The sequence below is a fragment of the Camellia sinensis genome, chromosome 5, assembly GCF_055761805.1.
Source record: "Camellia sinensis isolate YWXY chromosome 5, ASM5576180v1, whole genome shotgun sequence".
NCBI lineage: Eukaryota > Viridiplantae > Streptophyta > Magnoliopsida > Ericales > Theaceae > Camellia > Camellia sinensis.
The window spans coordinates 100961118-100974063 of record NC_138965.1 but is presented as its reverse complement, the minus strand read 5'-3'; the positions used below and the strand labels follow the sequence as shown (position 1 = coordinate 100974063).

General features: G+C 35.2%; 1 pseudogene; it reads right to left on the bottom strand.

Annotated features, from left to right (window-relative positions):
* Positions 1 to 5600: 5600 nt before the first annotated feature.
* On the bottom strand, positions 5601 to 11281 carry LOC145791564 (putative serine/threonine-protein kinase SIS8; annotated as a pseudogene).
* Between the last annotated feature and the right edge of the window lie 1665 nt (positions 11282 to 12946).

The following is a 12946-nucleotide window of genomic DNA, read 5'->3' as shown; positions in this document are numbered from 1 at the left end:
CAGCCTCTCCTAATCATTTCCTCCCTAAAATCATCTATGGAAGCTAATGCTTTAAGTCTCACTACTGCACTTTCATAAAGCCACCCATTACCTGCCTCATATACCTTAATGGTTCTGCTTGCCGAAGGTTCCACTCCCCTGCCACTCACTACCTCTGCAAATGATTTTATTCCCTTATATCCAGTCGTGAACGTGTGTTTGGCCTCTAATTTCTTCCTGATCAGTGGCGCATGGACCATTCTGGGTTTGGCATCACCATCTTTCTCAAACTCTGCCATTTTGACTCTCAATGCACAGTCACCACACCACAGCCCATTTGCTTTTTGAACTTCCATAGCCACTGATACAAAGCAGTTATACTTAACAAAGCCAAAGCGAGATCGCGTTAGCTTTCTTCGCTTATGAGGGATAAATATATCCGTAACTACACCATAGTTGGAGAATATCTTATGTAACTTGCTGAATCCCATGGGTTCTGGTATATTATCCACAAAAATAGAGTGAATAGTTGCTTCCTCCTTTCTGCTCCACACTCTCCTACGTCCATATCTACGGACCACTAGTTGCCATCCTCCATATCCATGTTGAGCTCCCCTCTCCATTTCCTTGTAATGCAAAATGCCCCAAATCTATTAGAGTATTTAGATCTGAAAGTAGAAGTAAGAGATTGAGGGAAATAGTCGCTTGATCACAACTTCCTATTGTAATGTTCTAATAAAAAATCAATACTTGTAAGTCTGAGATTTTGATTTGAAAACTTCACTAACCAAGTCCACCACCAAAAAAAACCTAGTGTCTCCCAATAGTTTCCTTGGCTTGGTTAGTTACTCACACTAGATAATATACATAATATCATAAAAGTAATATTAGATATCTTGAAAGAAATATAATGAAAATTTCATGAAGATTCTCCACCTCGGATAACGCACACAAAAAAATACTACAAACTAATCAAATGATGAAAAATCTTCATGAAATATTTCATGATACGTAACATTATTCGAGATGTTTTTATGTAATTATAGGGGAATATGTTTGAGACTTAAAAAAAAAATTCATAATTTGACATGTGGTATGATTAGGGTCAAATTTTAATTTATTACACATCGACTTAACTCTCTTATCACATTATTATGTGTAAATTTATAGTAAGTATGAATTTTTAGCATTTCGCAATTATAAGTATCCGATTAATTAAATTTGTTGTGGAAGTCATCCGTTCAAATAATAGAAAATAAATAATTGAAGTGATTTGAGATGGATTCCGTGGTGGCTATTCATTAGCACCATGCAATTGGTTGGGATTAGCAAAGGAAAAGAATCTCCATCCAAAACCAAAAACATAGCCCCAAACAAAAAGGTAACAAAATAATGGAGGCAAAATCAAGATATATGATCAGATCTACATGAAGCATAAAATTCAAATTTGGGGCAACTTAAGACAAACATAAAACATGAAACCAAATTTCTTTTCGGGCATTTCTTAGCAACAAAACAAAACAGAGGGAGATGGAGAAATGTGAGCGGGTTAAGCATATTTCAAGAGATTCCAGTTTGGATTAAGCTTACTCTTGAGCTAAATTTCAGTCTTGGGAAGGAAAATTAAACAAATGTGAAAACATAAACTTAATTTTTTTTTCTTTTTCTTTAATTTCTTAAGCATATTTTGGGAAATTCATGTCAGACCTTGTATTTGAAAGGACCGGTGGGGGAACTGTGTTGCCATGAATATGATTTTAGAAGAAGAACCCTTCTTTCTTGACCATACAATTCTCAGTTCACAATAAGATTTTAAAGCTTGCATTACCAAATGGTTGAGGTGTGCTATGTATTAAGAAAGTAAATGATTTATCCCTTTACCCAAAAAAATAAAATAAAATAAATAATAATAATAATTCAAACAAACAACAGATGTTATGAGGCACCTACAGAAAAACATTCATTACTCACTTGATGATGCAAATTTAGGAGCTGAGATAATCAATTGGAATAGAAAATTTTGGGAAGCAGTTGATGAGTGCCTTGTAGAGTTATCACTCAAGGTGTCATTTGTCTCTTAATATTCCTTAATACACCTGCAATGTTGTGGACTTGTAGTTCTTTGGATCTTGAGCTAGAAATACTTGTGATGCTCCATTTTGATTTATAATTTGTATTTGAATTTTTAAATATTTCACTTGTTCTAAGTGTCCTAAACTTTTAAAAGAATTTTGTAACTGTATTTTGAGAGATTTGATATTGAATTGCCATTGACAAACAGGTTGGAGAAGCATGCCCAATTCTTGACACCATGGCTGTGATGTTGGAGAACATCTCAAATATTACAATAATAGCTAGAACTACTATTGCTGCCGTTTTTCGTATTGCTCAAATTGTAGCCTCTATATCAAATTTGTCATATAAAAACAAGGCTAGGAAGTTAAATTTTTTTAATGATTATATTGCTTTCTTTTGTTATTTTAATCCTTTATCCAACCTTGCATCTGAGTTTATCTTTTTCCCCTCAGACATTTCTCGAGGCTTTGTATCATTAGTTACTCCCAGCTATGGTCCATCTAGATCATGATACTCGAATCGGAGCTTACCGTTTTTGTGTTCTTCTTGTGCCATCTTCAGTTTGCCCTCAAGCATGTTCAGCTAGTCCTGAGTCAAAGAGTGCTACAGATCTTGCAAGAACTCTCTCAAGAACTATTTCTGTCTTTTCTTCTTCAGCTGTCCTGTTTGGGAAGATGGGAAATGCAAGGTCTTCCACAAAGGGAAACGTTAGTCTTGATAACAAAGAAAAGCTAGTTATTGAAGGACAACGAACAAACAACAACAGCGGGATGCTGAACAGAATCAAGTCAACTTATAGTCGAGTCTATAGCATAAAAAGTGTATCAGTACTTCCAACAGTAGATGAAAATTCTGTCAACAATTTAAATAAGGATTTGGTAGGTTTTGGCATTTTCATTTCCGTTTAGAAACTCTTATTTGTTGAATAGCTTAATATACATTGTTAGACCCATTTCTTAACAACCTAAGCTTTTGGCATAATTGATAACTTACCATGGTATTAGTTTAAGATCTGACTTTAGCCTTTAATTGAGACTCCTTGTAGGTATCAATTACTGAATATTTATTGTGCTTAACTTTGAATACCTTCTTTCTCTTTCTGGGGTGGGGAAAAAAGAGAATGTAACTGATATGAATCGGCATGCATTACTGTGGCATGAAAGCCATTTGGTCTTCAGTGGTTCTATTTTGGCTCATCTTTTCTGGGGTTGTAGGAGTGGTGGACATCAGTCTTGATTTTTGGCTTAAACTAAATTATATTTCTTGTGCCATGAATGTGTATTATGCTTTGTGGTTTGGCTAACTATGGTGGATTGGCAACTAATGTAGAACATAAATGATATGAACCATCATGCATTACCATGGCCTGATAGCCTTTTTGGTAAATTCATGAAATGGATACTGCTTCAAGGAGCGGCAGTTCCTTTTGGTGATAGTGAGGTAGAGTAACAATATATCAGTACTGAATCTACTGATGTGCTTTTGTTAAACTTGAGAAAACCCAGAACAATGGTCTTGCGTGTGTGAAAATCTCGTTTACTTTTCATTTTCTTAGGTTTTAAGTCCTGTATGGTATCATTCTAATTGTTCTTTTTATTCATATGGACAGCTCGTACTCTCTATAGATGTGGAGCAGTTTTGATGATTGGATGGACTTGAGGGATGTGTGCTAAGTGCTCCAGAGTTACAGAGTTGCAATGTTAATCGGGTGGAGACTGTCATTGACAAAATACTTGAGAAGGTTAGACTCAAGAGGCCCTTGATCTTTTAGGAAATTCAAGTAAATTCTCTTTCTTGGAGTGATTGGAAACTGAAGCTTACTAGTCTGCTCATGTTGTGGATCATTTTATCGTTTTTGGCTGGAAATGCTCAAGCAGCCCCTGGCGTACAAACTCTACCAGAAGAAATTCTCTGGTCCAAGGTAGGAAGCTCTAGTGAAGAAGACACTGAGAAGTAGGGGCCATTGTGGGCCTCAACCAGTATTAAAAATTCAGCCCACCCTGATGGTTTTTTTATCAGCCCTCTCGCTGAATCTGGCACGGTAAAAAACTTTTCATACCTTGTATGGTGGATCCGGATCCTCTCTTTTACATGGTTGTGAAAGAGTCACGTTAACATCTTTGTTTCAAATTAAAAAACAGCCAACGAAGATTTTAAAATTTAAAATGACACGACGATATAGTTGTCAAATGGAGAATCATATTATGAATTGAAATCCTAATTTTATGTATCGTGAATCGAATTTAATAATTTTTTTAAAAGATTTAGTACAAATTAAAAAAAAATGTTAAACAATCTTATATAAAAAAGAAATAGATACTTTGACATGTGCACACTCTAATTGGGAAGGCATTTCCTTCCTAACAAGAGATGTGGGTCTAAATCCTAACAACCATAAAATTATTCAAAAACTATAATATAATCTCTCTTCACATTCAAAAAGTGGACTTATGAATCCTATATAGAATATAATAAGAAGTATGAATTAAGAACAATCTTTTATTTTTAACACATACACTACAAGAATTAACACATTTGCCAACCAAAAAATTGGTCGGCAAAAGTCTAATTTTTGGTCGGCAAAACATATTCCCGACCAATTTTTTTGGTCGCCAAGTTGGTCGGCAATTGAGGGTCGCGGAAAGTAATTAGCGACTAAAAAGATTTTTAGTCGGCAAAACGTTCTATTTGGCAACTAAATTGTTGGTTGCTAAACATATAATTATCGCGACTAACCTATTTAGTCGCGAAAAGACTTTGGTCGGCAAAAATTACATTCAACGACCAACAAAATTGGTCGGCAAAAATTACTTTCAACGACCAACAAAATTGGTCGGCAAAAATTACATTCCACGACCAAAACTTCTTCATCGCTAAATAATAGTTTCTACGACCAAAAAATTTGGTCGCTATTTGTTACTTTCCGCGGCCAAAACTTTTGGTCGGCAAAAGTGAGTTTCCATGACCAAGTGTTGTTTTGGTCGGCAATAGATGTATTTTTTGCGACCAAAACTCTTGGTCGGCAATTGTCATTTTTTGCGAAAAAAAATTATTTATTTGTCGCGACTAATAAATTGGTCGCCAAAAGCAAGAAAACAATACACCTGTAATTCCTAATAATTCATTCAATCCATAATAAACTTATAATTTTAAAGCATCATACAAATCAACTGAATCATTAACATTCGACACAATACATAATTCATTAACATTCGACACAATCCAACATTCAATCCAATTTTTTTTTTTGAACAATCAATTTTTGTTTATAAACATTCAATCCAATATTGAACAAAATTCATTCAACCCAACCTAAATATAACATTAAAATTCATCATATTTTCCTACTCAATCCCAAACTTTACAATCATTCCATTCAAAACATTAATTGAGACAAGTTTTAAACATCCATCCATTGAAAACCAGTAAGTAATTGAACAAAAATTAAAAGGAAAATCAATGAAGGAATCCAAAAAAAATTCTACAACAGGAAGGAATATATATGGTTTTGAAGCATCAGCCTTGTGCTTGATCGTTTTTGGAAGTCACCTACAAATAAAATAAGAAAAGTTAGAATCTAGAAACATATCCAAAATGAAGTATTCTCATAAAAAAAAATTAACCATATGGCAAAAAATTTATATGATTACATTACAAACATTTGATGATGACTATACCACAATTAATATCCTCCAATTCAAATCTAAACTAGAGGCAATTCAGATCCTATATATAAAATAAATACACAACATGACCCTTCACCATATTGTTCCCTTAATGCTGTGGACATTGAACATTGATTTGTTTGGTGAGATAACCAACATTACACACAACTTAAAACAATATCATCACTTTACTATTATAACCTCCAACAAAGATATAACACCTAATAAAAGTAGGAAAAAAGAAGTGGGAATAAAAAGAAAGCTAAAGCTGAAATGAACAAATTTGAATCATCACAGTTAATTAGGTGATTGCCTTCAAATTCAGAAGCACATTGAAAACATAATGAGAAACATATATAGTTTTCAAAATCTTGTTTCTCATTATGTTTTCAATGTGTTTCTTGTCAACAATATATGTTTACTACCACCTAATTAACTGTGATGATTCGTTACTCTGTCCTTTTACGTTACTCTGTCCTTTTAGTTCCTTCTCAAACAATATATTGCATATTTACCAACAAAAAACAAGCCCTAATATGTTACTCTGTCCTTTTAGTTCCTTCTCAACAATTAAGATTGCTGACTTTTGTCCTTTTTTATATGTTGTGTGTGCATGCAGTGGGGAAGAGTGTATTAAAAATTAATAATAAATAAATAAATAAATAAAAAGCAAAGTTACTATTGAATTAACAATAGAATCCAAAATATTTGACCCTGAGCACAGAACAAAAAGAAAGTTGGTTGGACAATCATATTTATGCCATGTATATGTGGATTTGTTCTAGCATACAATTTTTTTCTATTAAAAATATGCTATCACATGCACATCTGCAGGTCCTATAAAAATGTCAACCTAAAAAGATTTTGCCATCAAATTAGGTCACAAAAGCACACTTATCCATTGACTTACAGAAATTGATGAAGCAAATTTTAGTGTTAAATGCACCATCTCGCTACTGCATATTAGCAGATTTCCTAGTTTACCATGCACCACAATATCCTTACTTGAAGTATTGACCAATAAAACATTGGTTACTATTGTTTTTACCATCAGTTCAATTTAGATTGTCACAGATTTGATATTGAGAGAAATATCTCAACAAGTGTGCGATACCAAAGCAGGCCAGATGACAACAAATCATGCTCCATATCATTTACAAATAAATTTTTGATAGTGGAGAAGCTTAGATGAGAAAATTATACTGCTCATGTCCATGGACCAATCAATTGATATAATAAAACAAAAACTACTCTCATTCCACGCCATGGTAAAAGATAATGCAAATGATAAAATGAAAGTTGTTAATATTATTGACTTCATCAAACTTGATACTATAGGCAAAATGTGTCAATAAAATAATATTTTATTCCCCCCATCAAAAATAAGTGCACAAATCCAAGTACTTGGAATTTTTCCAATAAATTTATGAAATGGAGCCAGTAGTTATAATATTCTAAGATTCCATTTAGCATCAGGGTTAATGTATGTAACTAGTAGATAAACTACAAGGGAGAGACAAAGAGTTGATATGTTTTAAGAACGTATAATTGAATCAAAAATAGTTTTCAAACAAGATGATCTTTAAGTAGTTTAATGTCCCTAATTATTGTGCCCAAAAATATTAGAGAAGAAACATAATTATCCTAAAATCTCTTCAAAACCAAGTGTCATAGAAGGAAGTCAAACAAAGTTGAAGAATAAAAAAAAGAATACCTCTCTGTTTCAATAGTCCTCTTTGCAAGCATAAGTGTCAAGAAAACTGGAACCATTGCAGCACACAAATGCTTAAGAGTGTGCCCACTGACAATATGATATGTCCATTTCTAAATTGGTTTATCTGCAGCTTCTTCAACCTTAGCTAAAAGATAAAATCCTGCATGTTATGCAATTAAATGTTACTCAGAATGGCACAAAAAACTAACAGATTTAGTAAACAGAAGAGCCCACATGATGAAATATACAAACCTGCAGCCCAAAGCCAGTTTGTGGAATGTGTGTACATTGGAGGCAACAAGATAGCCATTATCGGAATTACAACGCAAGGAACAAACTGAACCAGTGCATATGGGCAGAGTCCATGGCACACGTAAAGTTGCCAACTCCCACAATATCACGCCAAAGCTGTACACATCGGACCTGCAAACCGGTCCGCAATTATTTTATCAGCAAGACTTGAATGAAACATTAAAAAATGAATTAAACTCTCTAGCATGGCTTTCAAGTCTAATACAAAAAATAAACCTACTTCTCATTGGATGGTTCATTTTTCAAAACCTCAGGGGCCATCCATTCTGCCTGTAGTTCAATGGCACAGCTTCAGTATAATTGATATAATATAACATTCTATAACATTCTATCCTGACATCAATTACCGTTCCAGCAGTAGATTTTGAAGACAGGAAAGTATTGTGCTTCATTCGTGATAAGCCAAAATCACAAACCTGTAGAGACAACAATAAATTAGAGAAGTTTCAAAAAAACATCCTTAAGCATGAAAAAGTCTAGATCTTAGTAAAAGAGACGAAGTCCATGGTGAGTCACGGCATTGTTAACTACGCATTTTCTAGATTACATTAAATACAGCAACAATTGGATAATCAAGGAAGGAATGGGAGATTTCAAATGCCAAGTTCTAATTTCAGCAAACCTTAACAACCTAGTTTTTATCAACAAGAAGGTTTGTAGTCTTAAGATCTCGATGCACAATAATAGGGTGGCTTGTGTGCAAATAATTCATCCCCTTGGCCTGTAAGCAATTAGTAAACTTACTTAAACCAACCAAACTAGATAGCAGAAACGGAAGGCGACAACATTCAACATTCTCCAACTCATACCACATCAAGAGCCATCCACAGTCGCTTCTTTTCATCGAGTTGATTATTTGGTCGATGCAGCAGCTTGTATAAACTTCCCGTGCATACAAACAAACAGGGCTGAGAAACACCAAATTGAACAAACAAATAGTTAATTGAGGCTAAAATCAAATTCTATTTTCCTGCATGGACAATGATAAAATTAACTGAAATTTTTTTTAGGTGAAATATCTTCTTCTAAAAATCAACCCACAAAAAACTTAAATTAAAACAAATTATTTTCTTCTTTAGACATAAAAGCTTGGCAATATTTATACCCAGTTGTCATTTCTTATTATTATGTAAGAATGATAGTCTGAAACTATGTTACCATTAAAAATATGAAGGCAAACATTTGATGAAAACGGAACAAAAGCATCAATTCTTGAAACGATAAGTTCTAACAAGACTTTAAAGTAAACATCAACCTTGGAAGATACTCTGTCAGTATAGAAAGATTTGGTGGATGAGTGACTGCTCCCATGAAAAGAACAACATTAGGATGTCTCAACCTCAACATGATTTCAACCTGCACAAAGCAAACAAGTAGTCGTCTAGTTCAATTCTTAAAAAGAAAACCACTTGGATCATTAATAACAGCACATGATGCAAGATGTCAGATTTGGTACTTCACATTTGAATTGAACAAGTGCATCGCCTGATATATCTTGGTGCATCGCCTGATTTTAGTTCTTGGATGAGTGCACAAATTTATGTAACATCAATTCTTACCAATGCCAATGCGTTCTCCAATTTGAAGATCCTCCCATGGAATTTCCCACTCCGCAACTTCACCAAGCACTGGGTTAATCTTCTCATTCTGAATACTGCAAGCACTAGGCAGGCTACTATTGGCCATTTCCATCAATCTCACAGCTTCAACATTATCAAGTACGTTTCTTACTTTATCTTTAACAAACCATCCACCATCACAAATGAGGGCCCTTTCAGGCTGTCCTTCGTAATTGCCGGTTGCAGAAGGCACAGAAGCATTATCATCAGTACGGTTAATTGCGTGAGTTCCACAATTAACAAGCAAAACAGATCCTTCACTTGTAGCATAAAAAAGTAATGGATGTGTCGTCTTAATGACTGTAGAACCCAACTCCAGTCATTCTGCCGTCAAATCCTCAACAGAGTGCTTTTGTTTGCTGTCATAATGAGCACCATTACAAGACTCCACTCCAGTTGAGGGTATAATCAACAGTTTATTGTTTGATAAGAACATATATGGATAATCTTGAGCCCCATCACCCACTTTTTCCCCATTTAACAGACGTATTTTTTCATGCATTTCCACTTCTCTGAGATCACGAGGATTCATATCCAAAAGAAAATCGGGAGGTTGTGATGCACCACTCTCCAACAAAACTGCATGAAGTTTCTGAGCAAATTGTGGGTTTTTTGTTGCACTGATGACGTACTTGGAAACATCTTTAACTTACATCTTTTGTGCTTGTGACCCCTTCCCACTAGTGCCTGACGATTCTGCACGTGATCTGCATAGTGTAGGAAGAAGCTTCCCAAACTCATTCTCAAACATCTGGGTTTGATTTTCTTTATTAAGATTCCCTTCACCACGTTTTGGCTGAATGCCTAAAGTAGATGCTTCTACTGAATCTGAACTGCCACCTTTGACTAGTCCACCAAGATCAGGTGAAACTGCCAGCGTCCCAGTCCCTTCTTCAAGCATCGGACAGAAATTGTTGATAGTTCCAGCATAATCTGCACTGCTCCTCGTATCTAACCCAGAATTTTGAAGATGATCACTGGGAACCTCAGCAGGAATTAGTGTGCCCGGAGCACCCATTAGATCAATAATGTATTCACTGCATCAAATCAATAATCAGCCATATCATTACTAAGTGTTCTATTCAAAGCATTTAAAGCCATAACAATTCTTTCTGTAAGACACTGAAAACAAATTGAAGGAAAGATGAAAGAGCAAAAAACACACAGCATTCACCATGAAGATCAACTCCATTTCTAAATAAAAATCCAGCTACTAAAGAACAACATATATCTGACAATAAATGACTTGACTGCATACATGCTGCTCTGAAACAATTATAACAGTCCCACAAAGGAAATTGTTGTCATTGTTTGAAAAATATCATATATATAGTGTAGCAGCTGCCAATAAGGCTATAATGACTTCAGATTCGCAATTCAAATATAATTCATGCTATGGAAGAGCTTTCACAGCTCACAGAATAAATCTTTATCATTTGCAAATCTGTGAGTGACTATCATTTGAAAATAGCAAATCTGTGAGTGACTATCATTTGACTATCACACGCCGTTAAATCCTTGATTTTCTGTAGTGATTTTAGAAGGTAAAAAGAGAATGATATGAAACAAGTTAAGCCGAGTAGAGGAGAATGAAACAAGAGCAAATGAAAAGCAGTATAGATGAGAAAAACTAACATGGTGTTTGTGCAAATTAATTTCAAACGAGTGTTGATTTGTAAAAATTAAGAACCCGACATGGAGAAGTTATTACAAGCAATAAAATTCTGCAAAACTAAGAAACCTGTAGTCATTATTGCTCAGGGAGTCAATTGGGAAAAATGTATCGATCTGCACCGAAATACAAATCTCGAACAAGAATCGAAATTCAAAACATGGAACACATACAGTAATAAATTACGAATCGAACCCAGATCTGGAAAAGTTTTCTTCTGAATGTTCACATTGAATAAACACATCGGATACAAAAAATTATTCAAATTACGAAGAAATTAAACAAATGAGAGCGATGCGAATAAAAAATTGAATCAATTAAACAAAAAAATTCAACAGAATAATTGAATCAATGAAGTAACCTTCAGATCAGCGAACGAAGCAGAGACATTCAGGATCTGTAAAGTGTGGATCTTAGATCTGCTAATAGAAGTTGTGTATATGTGTGTATGTAATTTCGAAACACACACACAGAGAGAGCGAGAGAGAGAGAGAGAGAGAGGGAGAGAGAACCTACTTGCTTGTGAAGGACTAACAGACTGATAGCGCGAGACAGAGAGGGAGAGAGAACCTATGATCTGCGGCGGTGGCGGTGGTGATTTGCGGCTGCGGCGGTGGCGATGTGCGACGTACGGTGAGCGACTGTGGTGAGGGACTGTGTTGAGATGAAGTGGGGTGAGGTTTGGTGGTGATGTGTGAGAGAGAGGACTTTTGTGTTTGTTCAAAACGAGAATGGAAGAGGGCGCGAATATTAAAATTAATTTCCCCCGCAAAGTTTTAGACCAATTTAGCGACTAAATTGGTTATTTGTCGCCAAATAACGCATATATGACTAAAACTTCCTGTAGCTAGAACTTTTCGTAAAAAAAACTTTTAAAAAATCCCTATATACCAAAAATACTAAAATTCAATATATTTTTCGTATTTTGTGTATTTATTAATTTTTAAAAATATTTTTTTATTTGATAGAAGTAGGGGTAATATTTTAATGAAAAATATTTTTCGTTAAAATAAAATTAATTTTTTATGGTCGATGAAAAATCTTTTTTGTGACCCATTTTTTTTTTTTTTTTGATTTCTAAAAATCAAGAGCTAATTTTTTGTGGTAGATGAGAGGAAGCGGTAGTAGTAGTGAAGGTGGTGGATAAAAGGTGAGGTGGTGGTGGTGGTGGTGGTGGTGGTGGTAGTGGTGACGGCGATGGAGATTAGTGGTGAAATTGTGGTAATGGTGGAGGAGATGGAGTGGCGGTGGTGGAGGAAAGGTAATAGTAGTAGTAGTAGTGGTGGTAGCAGTAGTGGTAGTGGTAGTGGTAGTGAAATGGTACTAGTAGTGGTAGTAATGGTAGTCGTAGAGATGGAGTGGCAACAGTGGTAATAATGGTGGTAGTGGAATGGCATTTGCAGTAGTGGTGAAGGTGGTAGAGGAGATGGGTGATGAGAGAGAGATGTGTGAGAGACAGATAGAGAAGAGAGATAGAGAGAGAGAGAGAGACAGAGTGATGAGCGAGAGAGAGAGAGAGAGACAAAATGGTCGCTAAAAGTGCATTTTCTTGTAGTAGAGAGCTCAGTAAATAGATAAGATGGGAGGGAGAGAGTGGACAAGATGAACACAATGGGGGAGAGAGACAAACAGACACACAGAGAGAAATAAAGAGAGAAGGGTGATGAGTGAGAGAGAGACATACAGACACACAAAGAGAAAGAGAGAGAGAAGAGTAATGAGTGAGAGAGAGAAAGAGATATATATATATATATATAGAGAGAGGGGGAGAGAAAAAGAGATAGAGAGACAGACAGACAGAGAGATGAGTGAGTGAGAGAGAGACAAAGTGGTCACTAAAAGTGCATTTTCTTGTAGTGAAGAGCTCAGTAAATAGAGAAGAGGGGAAGGAGAGAGTAAGCAAAGTGAA